Raw genomic sequence first — 16,408 nt, 5'->3', positions numbered from 1 at the left:
ATTGTTTGAGTAGAACTACTTGCTGCCCTGGTCACTCTCTTAGATACTCATGAAGCAAAGTTCTCACAGGTCTTAGCAAATGCATAGTGTTGTTGTTTCTTGATGTGTATCAGGCTGTGCCCTGTATCACATGGAAGCCTGTGAAAACCCCGCTCAACGTTCTGTCTGCCCAGATACCATGTCAACAGCATGAATCATAGTTGTAAAAACTTTACCTACCAATTGCAATGCCTTGGGAAGGAGTCTCAGCACTTCTTCCTGCCTCCTCAGTTGAGAATCACTGATTTGCAGTGATCTGGTCAAGACATTTTGCTGGCAATCCAAAAAGGAAGACAAATCAACCAACCCAGGTGTGGCTGTATTAGTAGCCCCCAAATAGGGAAATACTATAATTTGTTAAACGTTTCCCATATTTTTTGAACATTTAGGTTGTTTCTAACTTTTTACTGTCAAAACTAACTATATGTCAAAGACTACTTTTGAATAAATATATCTGCCCACATGTTTGTTTCCTTATGATGTGTTTCTATCAGGAGCTATCTTTATTCATTTATTTATGTGGATTTTAAGGGACAAGTAGGAATAAGCCCCATTCTGTGGGGGCAGACAGGAGGGAAAGGCATGTGCCCAATGGAGTTGTGAGGTACTACGTCTGTGCCAGGAACTGCCCACAATTCTGCATGAGGAGAGTGCAGCGTCCTTTAGAGCCTTGGATGAGGATGAGTCTTGAGAGAAGGTGTCTTTCCTGGGGTGCCTGAGATATTCTGCTAAGGAGTTTCCTAAGGTAATAGGAGCCGCTGAAGAATGTGAAAAAGGGCATTATTAGCGGCATGGCTCTGGGCAATTGATTTCACCACTATGAACCTGGGTCTCCACCTATCTTCTGGGATGGTGGAAAAGACTGAACCATCTAATGAACATGAAGCCATCCAGCTCAGCAAGCAGCAGTTTCTGGAAGGCAGATTCCCGCCTCCTCTGTGTGATCTCCCACTCTGTGGAGGGGCAGTTGTAAGGAAGCCAAGCAGGGCTCTTCTGTCACCCAGGGTTTCTAGTGTGTGTGATTCGTGAACGTCTTTGAGCAGACTTCCGTCTAGGGGACAGGGAGGACTCCACCGAGGCTGTGTTCGCTGTGCTCACATATCTCTTGGAGCTGCGGAAGCTGAAGGAGTGTAGCTTTTTTATTTTTTTTTAAAACATAGGAGAGCTCTTAGATTGGAGTTGAAAACCACCTGTCTTCTTCTACAGGTGAGCTGCAAATTCTCACAATTATAATCTATCAAATATTTACTGCATACCTGCTAATTTCTGGCATGTTATGGGTCCTGGAAATATGTCAATGACGAAGACAAATTTCTGCACTCACAGGCCTTACATTATAGTGGGAAATGATGCAGGCAACCCCCAAAGGGGAGCTTAGCCCACTGGGTTCCTGGCTTTGTCCAGGAAATTCAAGGGCAAGCCAGAGGTAGAAGAAAACAGCTTTAGTGAAGAGGCAGTGTTACAGCTCCATGACTACTCCTACAGAGCAGGGCTACCCAGTAGGCAGAGAGCAGCAGCTTAGGGCAGTTTTGCAGTCATATTTATATAACCCACTTTTAATTGCATGCAGATTAAGGGGTGGTTTATGCAGAAATTTCTAGGGAAGAGGTAGTAGCTTTTGGGTCATTGGGTCATTGCCATGAAAAGGGGTGGTAACTGCCTGGGTATTGCCATGGCACACTAATGGGCGTGTCTGATTGAAAGCTGCTTTTGCCCAAGCCCTGTTTTAGCTAGTCCTCAATCTGGTCTGGTGTCTGAGCTCCGCCTCTGGCGTCAAGTCCCACCTCCTACCTCAGGAAGGCGAATAAAATAGAAAGAGGGGGAAATGAAACTAATACAAAAAATTGGTAAGTTTGTAACAAGTGGCATCATGGGAAATCAAGAGTCTGAGTGAGAGAATTGAAGGGACCCATTTTAGGTAGGAAATCAGGAAAGGCTTCTCTGAGCAGGGGATACATACACCCAGACTTAGAGATGGAAGAGAAACTAGGATTGCAAATAAAGGAGGGATGAGAGGAAGTGTCCCAAAGGGAGGGAAAAGCCCATGCAAAGGCCCAGAGTTGAGGAGAAGCTGGGTCTGTTAGAGGAATTGAAAAACCACCAGTGTGTCTGAAGCAAGGTGGGTGTGACATGGGATGAGGCCGAGAGGGAGTACAGCTGAGCTGCAGGGATCTGGTCAACACTTTTTGTTGGTAATGGAAAAAATAAAACAACTATGTCATATAGTGGTTATAAGTGCAGGCTCTGGAGTTTCAGACAGGCTTGGGAGGAAATCACATTTTCTCTGCCCGTTAGCTGTGTGATCTTGGACATGTCATTTTCCAAGGAGGAGACGACTTACTCTGCACCTTCAGTGAAGTGATCTGGCACTGGGGGAGAACTCTGTAAGACATGACCTGCCCATCATGGGCTGTGGTCTGCCAGACTGATAAGGTGTATTTCTCCTTTCTTCATTAAAACTTGAGAGCAAGTGGTGTTCCAGGAAACTATTCAGATGCTGTGTCAAAGGGAAACAGTTACTGAAGCCACAGATACTCTTTGTTCATTGATGATACTGGAATGTGGCTGGGGAGGGCTCAGACCCACAGAAATTGGACTCTGTGGGGCCCGAGGGACTCAAACCCCTTGTGAAATGCTGGCTGCTTGGTATGAACTGATGCCTCAACAATGTTAGCAGCACCTAGCTCTGGGGTTTCTGGGCAGTCCTATTGGCTAGAAGCTGGGGAGGCTGCTGTGAGGCTTTCTGGAAATATTTAAAATGGACAATTTACTGGGAAAGGGTGTGTTCTTGCTTTGTAGCTAATGCTGTGGGACCCTCTAGTGGCCACAGTGGGAGTAGCTTGGCAGTGGGGTTTGCTTTCTCTTAAGTGGCCCAGTCAGGAAACCTTGGCTAGAAACCAGAGGATTGAATATGGGACTGGAAAGATTACCCAGTTGGCTTGAGATGGAGGCTGTGATTTAGGTTGACATCCTACCCCATTTTCTCTTGCTTTTGGCAGCATTTCTCTGGGCTTCAGCAGTGAGAAAAGTAATGCTCTGTGTACAATATATCCAAAAAAAAAAAAAAATAGGTGAAAATAAGATGTTAAGTTGAACTAGTGTCTGGTACCATATGGACCAAAACCTCAGTTTGGGCATGGGATTCCACCAGTTTTATTGGTTGACTTTTAAGTGAATTCATTCTAACAGCTTTGAGCACAGATATTCTGAAAGTCAAAGTGCTTAGCTGTTGGAGGATGTACTGGCTGGTAATTAGTGGGGCATCTGTGAGGTCTTATATCATGTGACCAATGTATGGTCATATGACCAACATGTGGTCATATGATATAAGAACACGAATGGGCCAGACACGGTGGCTCATGCCTGTAATCTCAGCACTTTTGGAGGCCAAGGCACGTGGATCACCTGAGGTCAGGAGTTCAAGACCAGCCCGACCAACATAGTGAAACCCTGTCTCTACTAAATATACAAGATTAGCTTAGTGTGGTGGTGCATGCCTATAGTCCCAGCTACTTGGGAGGCTGAGGCAGGAGAATCACTTGAACCCAGGAGGTGGAGGTTGCAGTGAGCCGAGATCACACCACTGCACTCCAACCTGGGTGACAGAGTGAGACTCCATCAAAAACAAAAAACAAAAAACAAAGAAAACAAATGTACTCCAAGTCTTCTAGTTAAAAATTAACACAGTAATTTTATATTCTACAAAGTTCTGTCTCATATGTTATCTTATTTGTTTCTTATTATCACTCTAAGAAATGTTTTAGGTGGATTAGTGCTATGATTATAGTAATAATTTATTGTGGTTGACGTATATTATCTGCAAAGCTGACAAAAGCCCTGTAAAATAGATACCCAGTCTGTTTTCAGATGTGGAAAGGAAGCTCAGAGAGGCTACATAACTTCCCTAAGGGCATTGATATAGTCCTATTGGAAACCAGACAAGCTTAGCCCCAAAGCCTCCCCTCTTGCCACCACCCCACTCTGCCTTACTCTTGGTAAAACCACAGCGATGACAGCTGCTTGGGAACATAACCACAATCTGGGCAGGAACATGAGAAGTGTTCACAGCCAGTGCTGAGGGGAGGTAGAGTGTGTGGCCAGTGCTGCACGGGGGACTTCAGAACAGCAGGCTCCCTCTTGCTGGACCCTTAAGAATAACTTCATGGGTGACATAGGATTTGAAGTGAGCTTTGCAGGTTGGGTCAGATTTAATAGGCTTGACTGAGCATATGGGACAGGAGCTGAGAGAAGAGCAGTCCTGAGGGAGGAGTAACACGAGGGAAGATGCCGCAGGGAGTATGCACAGGACACACTAGAGGAACAGCAAGAGTGGCTAGAAAGGGGGATTGGGTGAGGAATGAGGGCTAGATTATTGATGCTTTTGAATTCCAGGCTAAAAACTTAAATGGTAGACACAGTGAAATCATAGAGGGAGGAACCACAGCCAGCTGTGGAGGAGGGAGCAGCTGTGATGTGAGAATGGGGTGGAGCTGGGAGAAAATGAGGGCCAGGAGATGAAGGAGGCCTGCCCTGGAATGATGGTGGCAAGGGTGGATGAGAAGGTACAGATTTGAGAGAAAGAACAGGGAGAATCTGCAGGCTGCTGCTACTGAGCTCTCGGCCATAGGGAGAGGAAGGAGCAGAACTGCCTAGCAGTTTCTAGACCTGGACACCTTGTGCTCTGATGCCTGCCAAATGCAGGGAGGAGCACTGGTTTGGGAAGGAAGGTGCAGACTAAGCTGCCAAGCTGCCAAGCTGCCAAGCTGCTGGTGGGGTTTCTTAGGTGAAAACAACCTGCTTTGTGATTGGTCTTAAATTGTTTGCCCCACTCCTGACACGGTGACCTGCAAGGAAGAGTGTGTAGACACTGGTTCTCTCAGTTGTCAGTTCATAGACAACTCTTTCCTGGGCAACAATCTATGGCTCCCTGCACAACTTACAGTCAGGCTGGAACTCTGGCAGGATGCCTGGCTCCAGTGTAGTTTTCCCCAGCCAGGCTCAGCCATCTAGTGGTGGGGGCATTAGACTGGGAGTCTGTCATTTGGCTGTAGCTGCTGGGCTGAGTGCTGTGGGGAATGCACAGATGAAGGCAGCACGGTCTTTGTGTTTGAGGAATTCACACTCTAGGTGAGGAGGCAAGTAGTGATGGAAGGCAGTAAAAGGAGGCCAGAAGGTAGACGTACCGGCTGGGGACAGACTGTAGAACCAGACAGCTGCTAGGTTTTGGCCAGATGTGATTTCCACCATGAAGCTTCCCCAGCCTCACCTACACTGGGGTTGGGTGTTGCTCCCTTAGCCTCTTGTGGCCTTATCATAGAGTAGGGAAATTGCCTATCTGCTCATTTGTCTCCCTTGATGCCTGTTGGTTCCTTGGGGAGAGATTTCTCTTGGTGTGTTGTGTGTTCTGAGCAGAGTATGCTCTCAGTGGATTTTGGCAGGAACCATAAATCAGTAATCAACACAGGATGATAAGAGTGGTCCTGAGGCATCTGAGGAAGGGAAGAGTGCAATGATGGAAATATCCCTATAGCCCACGTCAGCTTGAGCATGCTCAGTTTCTCTTTTTTGAAAAACATAACTTAAAATTTATCATCTGCTCCAGCAAAGAAATGAGTTAAAATGTTTTAAAACACATTCAAATTTTTAGCTTAATCTGTTCTTCTTTTTTTTTTTTTTTTGAGACGAAGTTTCGCTCTGTGGCCCAGGCTGGAGTGCAGTGGCCGGATCTCAGCTCACTGCAAGCTCCGCCTCCCGGGTTTTTTACGCCATTCTCCTGCCTCAGTCTCCCGAGTAGCTGGGACTACAGGCGCCCGCCACCTCGCCCGGCTAGTTTTCTGTATTTTTTGGTAGAGACGGGGTTTCACCGTGTTAGCCAGGATGGTCTCGATCTCCTGACCTCGTGATCCGCCCGTCTCGGCCTCCCAAAGTGCTGGGATTACAGGCTTGAGCCACCGCGCCCGGCCGCTTAATCTGTTCTTAAACCATAACAGTAAATACATTATCCGTGCCGGTCGTAAAGGTCTATTCCTGATAGAAAAGCTTCCTGGTATGAGACGCCTGTCCATATTTTTTCTTGTTACTATTTCATGGTGGTAGCTATGGTGAAGTGGAAAGCAGATTAGAGAATTGATTTGAGCTCTGGTTCTGCCATTCATTAGCTTTGTGACCTAAGGCAAATCACCTAACCTCACTGCACCTATTTCTTCATATTCAAAGTGAATATGAATATATATATATATAAAATAACAACTATTTGAGAAACCCATTATATTTTACAAATCCATTTTTTTGTATGCAGATGTTCCACAGCTTATGATGGGGTTATGTCCAGGTAAACTCATCATAATTTCAAAGTATCGTAAATTGAAAATTCAGCCCAGAGACTTTTTGGTAAAAGAATCACCAATACTTAAAGTCTGAAACTTTGTGGTTGTGTATTGCTTTTGCAACATCAGAAAGTCAAAAAATCTTCATTAAGTTGAACCATTGTAGGTTAGGGATTGTCTGTATTTATTCAGGTACTTGCTGAGTGCCAACTGTATGCCTGGCACTACCTAAACACTGTGGATACAGAAATAAAGATACAGTCCCTGCCTTTGGGAATCTCAGTCTAACAGGGCAGGCAGACAAATAAAGCAACACTTACTTCTTATTATCATGGCCGGGACGACTCTGATTGTTGCTGGAGTGCAGAACAGAAAGCAGAGATATCTGGACCTGAGGGGGTGTTAGGGAGGCTTCCTGGATGAGGAGGTACTTAAAGATAATCTTGACGGATAAGTAAGAGCCAGTCAAGGAAGGTGAGGAAAATTAAGTAAGGGAAAAGCCCCTGGGGCAATATAGATGATTTGGAGGTTTGTAAGTGCATGGAGTGTGTGTTCGGAGGCTGCTGGAGATCAGGACATGGAAATCACAGAGGGCCAGATCACTAAGAGCCTCCGATGCCGAGTAAAGACATTTGAGCCTTTTTTTGAGTATGGTGAGGAGACGTCGAAAGTTTAACACTTATATATTTATATTTCTGATTATGAAGTTAATGAGTGCCCACTGAGAGAAAAGTGAAAAATACAGAAACATATAAAGAAAAAAAGGATATCCAGAGACAACCATTGTGCATATTTTGGTAAATACACTTGGTGACATATCTATAGCCCTGTAACTCCATAGCTATAGATATGGCTATATGTCTAGATCACCAAATATCTATCTATCTGTATATAGATGTAACTAGACATCCTGGCTACTTAAGGCGTAGTCTGAAGTGACATGGTTCACCTGCCAGTATAATGATTTAAAAGACTGGCCGCTTTTGAAAGCCCTTCAGGTCTCTCATTCCCATATCTTCTAGGATTAAAAATTTATAGGCCACAGTTGAATCATTCTTGGTTACCCAGGACCTTGTGGTGGATGCCTTCTTTCACTGAGCATCCATGGGGTGCCTAGAAGGTGCCAGGCCCTACTCTGTGATAGGGATCCCATTGTAAGCAAATTTCAGGTCACTGCCCCATGGAGCCCACCTCTGTAGGGATCGAAAGTGGGCAGAGAGATAGGGGCGCGGCCAGTTTGTGTCCTTCCCAGGTGCGTGCCTACTGCATCCTGGGAAACTGGAAGCGAGTGCAAGCAGTGAAATACTGTGAAGCGAGGCATTAGCTGGGCATGGTGGCACATGCCTGTGGCCCCAGCTCCTCGGGAGGCTGAGGTGGGAGGATCACCTGAGCTTGGGAAGTTGAGGCTGCAGTGAGCCAAGATAGTGCCACTGCACTCCAGCATGGGTGATATGGTGAGACCTTGTCTTAAAAAAAAAAAAAAAGGCAAATAGATGACTCCAGACCCAGGGCTGAGGCCCCCACCTGCAGCGGGGCAGCTTCTGAGGCAGATGAGGAGCAGCAGGGAAAGTCGTGGCCTGGTGTTCCCTGTCACAGTGCCCCAGCTCATTCCTGTGGATGTCCAAACTTGCCCAAAGGCAAAACTCAATGTCTCTGGCTCCAGCCGATTTTGAATGTGTTTCAGAGGAGTATAGCGGGGTTGGGGAGCCCCCTCTCAACCTATAGTAACAGTATATGGTTTAACATTATTGTGTCTCTGTACTATAATTGGTTAGCACGTGGTTATTTATGGAAAATTCTGGTGGTTTAATCCCACCCACAATGTTCTAGCCTTCACTCACGTTTGTTTTCCTTCCCTCCCTTCCCTTTATTCCCTTCCTTCCTTTCCTTTCTTTCCCTCCGTCTGTCCCTTCCTCTTTTCCCTAACCCTTCCTTTCTTCCCTACCTCCTTTTCTTTCCTTCCCCTTCCCCTTTTCCTTTCTTGACCACTCTGTAATGAAACCTAAGTTTTTTTTTTTTTTTTTTTCTGGCTTCTGATTCTCTCTCAAAATTTACCAGTCTCTGGAGCTGCTTGTGTCTTCAGGCAGGCAGGGAGCTCATCCTATAGCCCTCAGCTCCTCCCAGCCTCCTTCTTCTTTGATCTCTGGGCATCACTGGGGCAGCTGCTGAGTCTCAGGGGTTCCTAGTCTTCACCGAGTTCTGCCCTGAGATGGTTTATCCCTGTCCTTACCAGAAACCTGTGCTGTCTGGAGCACTGAGGCTGTCTCGAGCTAACTGATCTGCTCTCTGGATTCCAGGGACACCCACGGGGCCAGAGGTTGAAGGCACAGGCGTTGATATCTCCAACTGTTCTGACTCCAGGTGGGTACACTTCAACACTCAGTATTAACCACGCAATAACAGGATGCCACCAAAATTTCGATTTGGGGCTGTTGCATCCTAACTTTAATAAAATTTAATAGATATTATTTTTTAGAGTAGTTCTAGGTTTACAGATAAATTAAGCAGATAGTATAGGGAATTCCCCTATTCTCCCTTGTCCCCTAGCACACAATTTCCTCTATCATCAGCATCGTGCATTAGTGTGATACATTTTTACAATGACTAATCAATAGTGATACATTATTATTAACTAAACTCCATAGTTTATGTTAGGGTTCATTCTTTGAGTTTTACAGTTCTATGGGTTTTGACAATTACCTAATGTCATGAATCCCCAGTACAGTATCACACAGAGTAGTTTCACTGCTGAAAACCTCCTTGTATTGAACTCAATTCATCCCTCCTCCACGCTTGGCAATCACTAATCATTTTACTATCTCTACCATTTTGACTTTCCTGGAATGTCCTAGTGTTGGAATCATACAGTGTATAGAGTTTTTAGACTAGTTTCTTCCTAGCATTATGTATTTAAAGTTCCTCCATATTTTTCAAGGCTTGATAGTTCATTTCTTTTTATCACTGAATAATATTCTATTGTATAGATATACAACAGTTTGTTTAGTCATTCACTTAGTGAAGGACATTTTGGTTACTTCCAGTTTTTGACAAGTATGAGTAAAACTGTTGTAAATACTTGGATGCGAGTTTTTGAGTAAACAAACATGTTTTCACATGACTTTGGTAAACACCTAAAACTGCCCTTGCTGGATTGTATGGCAAGACTGTTTAGCTTTGTAAAAAAAAAAACCTGCCAAACTGTTTTCCAAAGTGACTACCATTTTGCATTTCCACTAGCAATGAATGAGAGTTCCTGTTGCTCTGCATCTTTGACAGCCTTTGGTATGGTCCCTTCTTTGGATTTTAGCCATTCTATTAGGTGTATATTAGTATCTCTGTTTTAATACTTAATATCCTAGTAACAAATGATTTTGAGCATCTTTTTCATATGCTTATTTGCCATTCATTTATCTTTTCCGGTGAAGTATCCAGATCTCTTGCCTATTTTTAAATTGGGTTGTTTACTTTTTTATTATTGAGTTTTAAGAGCTCTTTATCTATTTTGGACACCAGTCTTTCATCAAATCTGTATTTTGCAAATATTTTTCCCAGACGATAACTTGTTTATTCGTTCTCCTAACAGTGTCTTTCACAAAGCAGAAGCTTTTAATTTTAATGAAGTTCAACTTATCAATTTTTTGTTTCCCAGAGTGTGCTTTTGGCATTGTATCTAAGAAGTCATCACCAAACCCAAAGTCACCTAGATTTTCCCCTATGCTGTTGTCTAGGAGTTTTACAGTTTTTTTTCTTTTTTTTTTTGAGAAAGAGTCTTGCTCTGTCACCCAGGCTGGAGTGCATTGGTGAGATCTCGGCTCACTGCAACCTCTGCCTCCTGGGTTCAAGCAGTTTTCCTGCCTCAGCCTCCTGAGTAGCTAGGATTAACAGGCATGCACCAACATGCCCAGCTAATTTTTGTATTTTTAGTAGAGACGGGATTTCACCATGTTGGCCAGGCTAATCTTGAACTCCTGATCTCGTGATCTGCCCGCCTTGGACCCCCAAAGTGCTGGGATTACAGGCATTAGCCACCATGCCTGGCCAGAGTCTTACAGTTTTGCACCTTACATTCAGGTGTAAGATCCATTTTGTGAAAGGTGTAAAATCTGTGCCTAGATTTATTTATTTTTCGCATGTGGATGTCTAGTCATTCTAGCACCATTTGTTGAAAAGACTATCCCTGCCCTGTTAAATGGAGTTTGTGCCTTTCTCAAAGATCAGTTGACTATTTATATAGGTCTATTTCTGAACTTTGTATTCTTTTCCAGTGACCTATTTGTCTGTTTTTTCTTTCTTCACCAATTCCACACAGTTGTGGTTACTCTAGCTTTATAATTAGTACTGAAGTTGGCAGTGTCAGTTCTCTGGGGATTTTTCTGATCTTTACTATGAGAACCTGCTTGGGCTCCTGGTGGTAAAACTTAGAAAAGTGAAGTGTGAGATCCCCCTAAGTCTAGGACCCAAGGAGTTTTTAATGCTCAAGCCAGGCCACCCTCAGCTTCTAGTAATCTGTTAGTACCATTTATGTGCTCTTCCCAGTTGCTGGCTTCAGCATCTTCTCTTCCTGCTAACCTCTGATTCCCTGTATTTGCCTGTCTTTTTAGTTTTCAGGGTGGCAATTTGCCCTGTGACCTCTCCTCTAGTCCCTCTAGGAAGGGTTGATAATTTTCAGTTTGTTCAGCTTTTTTCTTATTGTGAGGACAAGTGGTGACTTCCTAACTCTTTACATGTTGAAGTAGAAACCGGAAATTTCATTTTAAAAAGTAACTTGTAATAAAAGTCACTAATTGTAAATGTAGAATTTAATCATTTAAGTAGATATATAGAATTTTGCAGCCATCACCTCAATCCCCTCTTAGAATACATTTCTTACCTTCCCAAATTCCCCAGAGCCTCTTCGCAGTCATTTTCTAATCCCTGGTCACCATGACTGAGCTTGAACAAAATAAAAATTTGGAAAACAGACAACATTAAATTTAAACTTTTATTAGATTGGAATTTTATATAATGGACCATTGTCTTACTTTGTGGCAACTAGAAGAGATACTATACTCTAAGGACTTTCTTTGGGGGAACTTAATAGTAGTCCTGTTTATTGCTCTCCTTGAATGGTTTCATTCGTGCTGGTGACTGATAGTTGCTATCATACCTTATCTGGTGAGCACAAGTGAAAGAGCTAAAAAAAAAATCTTCTATTAGAAATGTAGATGATGAATTTACAGATAATGTTATGTGGAGGTAAGTTTTTTTTTTTTTTTTGAGACAGAGTTTTGCTCTTGTTGCCCAGGCTAGAGTGCCATGGCATGATCTTGGCTCACCGCAACCTCCACCTCCCGGATTCAAGCAATTCTCCTGCTTCAGCCTCCAGAATAGCTGGGATTACAGGCATGCGCCACCATGACCTGCTAATTTTGTATTTTTAGTAGAGATGGGGTTTCTCCATGTTGGTCCGGCTGGTCTTGAACTCCCAACCTCAAGTGATTCACCTACCTCAGCCTTCCAAAGTGCTGGGATTACAGGCATAAGCCACCATGCCCGGCCAGGAATTAAGTATTTTACCATCTTTTTTCTTTCAGGAATTTGGTTGGTAACATTGAAGAGACACTACTCACCTGCTTGAAATGCCCTTCATTATCTTTTCAGGTTGCAAGGGCTCTGGAACAGCCCTTACAGTACTCACATAAAGGTGAGTATAACATTTCACTGTAGTCCTGTGCTTTTTTACCTTTTTGTGCTTACAGGGATTAGCATACGTGTATGTGAAAATATAAAATCAAGAGTAGAAGCCAGGCATGGTGGCTCACACCTGTAATCCCAGCACTTTGGGAGGCCGAAGCAGGTGGATCACGAGGTCAGGAGTTCAAGACCAGCCTGGCCAAGATGATAAAACCCCATCTCTACTAAAAATACAAAAAATTAGATGGGTGTGGTGGTAGATGCCTGTAATCTCAGCTACTCAGGAGAATGAGGCAGAGAATTGCTTGAGCCAGGGAGGCAGAGGTTGCAGTGAGCTGGGTTTGTGCCATTGCACTCCAGCCTGGGTGACAGAGTGATACTCTGTCTCAAAGAAAAAAGAATAGAGATATGCATCTGTAACTAGTTTTCTGTTGCTGCCTATTAACACATTATACAAGTTAGTGGTTTAAAACCACAGAAATCAGGAATGAAATGACTGGGTTCTCTGATCAGGGTCTTAGGAGACTGAAATCCAGTTATGGGCTGACTGTGCTGTCATCTAGAGCTCAGGCTACTCTTCCAAGTTCACTACAGATGTATTGGTAGAATTCATCTTCTTGTGGGTGGAGGACTGAGATCCCTTTTTCTGTGCTGGCTCTCAGCCAGGAGACACGGTGACTCCAGAGGCCACCTGCATTCTTTCTCACTTGGTCTTTCCCACCTTCCAACCAACAACAGCTCGTGGAATTCTTCTCAAGCTCCCGTCCTCTGACTTTATCTTCTCTTACCCACTAGAGAAAGCTCTGGCACTTATGGAGTGATGGGATTAGATCTGGCCTACTCAGGAAAGCTCAGTCTTTGTATTAGTATGTTCTTGCAATGCTATAATTAACTACCTGAGACTGGGTAATTTATAAAGAAAAGAGGTTTAATTGGCTCATGGTTCTCTGGACTGTACAGGCTTCTGCTTCTGGGGAGGCCTCAGGAAACTTACAGTTGTGGCGGAAGGGGAAGCAGGCACAGTCTTCACATGGCTGGCAGGAGAGAAAGAGAGAGAAGGAGGAAGTGCTACACACTTCAACAACCAGAACTCATGGAAACTCTATCATGAGACACCACTTGGGGGGTGGTGCTAAACCATTAGAAACCACCCTCATGATCCAGTAACCTCCTGCCAGGCCCCACCTCTAACAGTCAGGATCAAAATTCAACATGAGATTTGGGTGGGTACACGGAGTGGGTGGGTACACAGAGCCAAACCATATCACTCTTTAAAGTCATATCACTGCCATGTAACAACATACTCACAGGAATGATGTCTCATCACTGTAACAGGTTCCAGAGATAAGGGTACAGCATGTTTGGAGACCATTTCAGAAATTCTGCCTATCACAGTTCAACTTCTCGTCCCCAGACATTCACGTTTCTCCCAGATGCAAAATACGTTTACCCTCTCACCTAAGGTTCCCAAGTCTCATGTCATTAATGCATTAGTTCAAAGTGAGAAATGTCATGTAGATCTAATCTGATCAAAAGTTTAAAATCTCATCTAAGTCATCTACACTAAGCGTGAATGAGGCTTCTGTCCATTAAGTACATATTTTTTTTTTTTTTTGAGGGAGTTGTTGCCCATGCTGTGCAGCACTCTGTTGCCCATGCTGTGCGGTGGCACAGCCTTGGCTTACTGCAACCTCCACTTCCTGGGTTCAAGCAATTCTCCTGCTTTCGCCTCCCGAGAAGCTCGGATTACAGGCATGTGCCACCACACCCAGCTAATGTTTTTTTGTATTTTTATCAGACATGGGGTTTTGCCCTGTTGGCCAGGATGGTCTCGAACTCCTGACCTCAGGGGATCTGTCCGCCTTGGCCTTCCAAAGTGCTAGGATTACAGGTGTGAGCCACTGCACCTGGCCCAAGTACAAATCCTTGACATAATTCCCTTACCTCTGCTGACCTGTGAAACTGAACAAAGCTTATCTGCCCTCAACGTGCAATGGTGAGACAGTCATAGAATAACAATTCTAGTGATTCTTGTTCAAAAAGAGGGAAAGTGGAAGGAACAGTCACTAATCCAAAACCATTTTGAAATGGGGCTGAGCAAAATTCAGCAGGAATTTGTTGATTAGGATCCACAGCCTGGAACTAACCCTCTGTGTGACATGGGGCTTTGCATCTGGGCTCTGCATTTCTATCTTTATTCAAATCATTTTATTTTCCTTCTTCTGGCACTCCTTTGGTTATTCACCTTTCTCCTTATGGCAGCATCCTCCCCTTAATCCCTGGCACATCCTCCCTAGCAGAATTGGTCAGATATTGCCCATGTCATGGTCCTGACCATCTCCATGAGGGGCTGTCCTTGTGACCCCTTGCTCCTTTGGGACTCTCTTCGCTGACCTGACCTCTCTCAGTCACGATTGCTTTCAGCTGATCTGGCTGGCTTAGAAGAAAACCTAGGACTGTAGAGTCCCAGAACCAATCTCTGCCCTTCAAGAGAGGAAGAAAGTAACAGGGGTCTTCATCGAGAAATGACCCACATGAGGGCCTGGACTCTCCAGCAGTTACAGCAGAGGAAAGTCTCTGAAAAAGAATGGAGGGGCTGAGATCCAGGCTGGGAAAGCAGGTTGTGTCAAGCACTATTTAATCCTTATGTGCTCCCTGCCCCAGTCTACCAGCCAGCGAATGACAACTGACCGAGTGTAAGTACTAGGACTACAGAATCGTGATAAAGGGTTTGTCCAAGGAAATGCCCTTTTACTATTTTGTTTTCACAGTGGAAATTGCTATTTTTGATCCAAAGTTTTCTGAAACGCAGCAGTGAGTTCCTGGAGGGTGAGTTAGGTGCTTTGGACAGGGAGGCTGAGGCCAAGGCTTGTGTGGTCGATCTGCTGCCACCATGTGGTGAGGGAGCCTGGGAGAGGCTTAGTCTTTCTTGGCTTCACTTTCCTTGTCAGTAAGGTAGGGGCTTATTGTTCCTCTCTGAGGTCCCTTCCTGCTGTGTTTTCTCTGAGTTTCTGAGGAGCAGAGATGGTTTTTAATGCTGCCCAGGACCTGAAGCTGAGACCTGATTCTGTGTGTCTCCTGCAGGAGCCTGAGCTGAGTCCACACCCTGGAAGCCCAGAACTGAGGGAACAGATGCAAGAAAGAAAGTCAGCAGGTTTAGGGGAAGAGAATAACCACAAGCCATTGGTAAATGAAAACCAAAGAAGGGGAGAATAAGGACAAATTGGGTCAGAGGCTTCAGGGGAAATGGGCAATGCGCACCATCATCCAGGCTCTCAGGGAGCAGCGTGAGCTGAGCAGTGGGGACTGAGAGAGAAACTTACTCTCTTGACTCAGAGCTGGTTTGTAGTGAGAAGCAGCAACTTCAAGACGGGATGCCACTGTGAGCCCCCGCCCCAGACCCAGGAGCCTTGAGCCTGGGGCTGCCGTAGCAGTGGATGCGCTTCAGGTCAGTGTGGGTTAGAGGGAATAACCATGCTGGGAGAAGGGTTGGAGACATCCATTCTTACATTAAACAGCTCTGCCCTGGGTCAAGTGCCAGAGTAAGTGTCCTTTGCTTTTATATGAAGCAGTGATACTAATAATATTCTTCTGTCCTTACAGCTGAGGGAGGTTTCTCATAAATATTTACTGGGTATTTAATTTTCTTTGTACTGTGCTAGGTACTTGGGAGTCAGATATTTAAGATCTCTCCAAAGGAACTCAAGTCAGTGAGTGGGAAAACACAAGCAGATCATTTCAACAAAATATGGTAGTTCTACCAAACTGAGGTGTTGTAGCAGCCCAGAGGATGGGAGGGTATGCCAAAGGGCGTTGCTCCTAATGACAGGGGGAACCATAAGAGAAAATTTTCAGGACAGACCAGTCTTCCTCTAAGCTTCCACAGGGGATGATCCTGGGGCATGGATGGTGTAAAGCAGGTGCCTCTCCAGGGAAGGGGATTTGCAGCATCCTGAGAGAAAGAGCATCCCTTACAAGACATTTGGGACAGAAAATGTAGGTGAGAGGATTGGAGGTTTGCAATCACTTTTATTCAATCATTGATGAACACTGCTGAGAGGCCCCTCCATGCTGGGCCCTTAGCTAAGAACCATGAATATAGAGATGAGTAAAATAGGATCCCAGCTTTCATAGAATTCTCAGTCTAGTGACCGGTGAGTCACGAGAAGTGTAGTGATGGTGGGTTCATTGGAACCAGTGGCCCATGCCACATGAGATGACCTCAGTGGATGGCCTGGTTCCCCTTCTGGTTGTTTCCAACAGCTGGATGACCTGTCCTGGGCCAGTGAGCCTGGACTTCAGCCATATTTCAGCATCTCAAGGTATAGTATGCCAACACCTCAGCTGCATGTTGAGTCAAAGCAGTTAAC

General features: G+C 44.7%; 2 long non-coding RNA genes across 2 annotated transcripts in view; one reads left to right on the top strand and one right to left on the bottom strand.

Moving 5' to 3' along the window:
* The window catches only part of LOC117076654, a 19,306-nt gene extending 5,765 nt beyond the window's left edge, over positions 1-13,541 (top strand). The window contains exons 3-5 of the long non-coding RNA XR_004434436.1: positions 8,663-8,726; positions 11,939-12,048; positions 13,374-13,541. This is a non-coding gene — a long non-coding RNA (uncharacterized LOC117076654). The remainder of the gene's footprint in view (positions 1-8,662; positions 8,727-11,938; positions 12,049-13,373) is intronic.
* The window catches only part of LOC117076653, an 11,775-nt gene continuing 6,278 nt past the window's right edge, over positions 10,912-16,408 (bottom strand). Inside the window, exon 3 of the long non-coding RNA XR_004434435.1 lies at positions 10,912-10,922. This is a non-coding gene — a long non-coding RNA (uncharacterized LOC117076653). The remainder of the gene's footprint in view (positions 10,923-16,408) is intronic.

Source organism: Trachypithecus francoisi, unplaced genomic scaffold, assembly GCF_009764315.1.
Source record: "Trachypithecus francoisi isolate TF-2019V2 unplaced genomic scaffold, Tfra_2.0 Lachesis_group5, whole genome shotgun sequence".
In the NCBI taxonomy this organism is placed as follows: domain Eukaryota; kingdom Metazoa; phylum Chordata; class Mammalia; order Primates; family Cercopithecidae; genus Trachypithecus; species Trachypithecus francoisi.
Note: the sequence above shows the minus strand (reverse complement) of the source record. Positions and strands in the feature narration are given on the sequence as shown.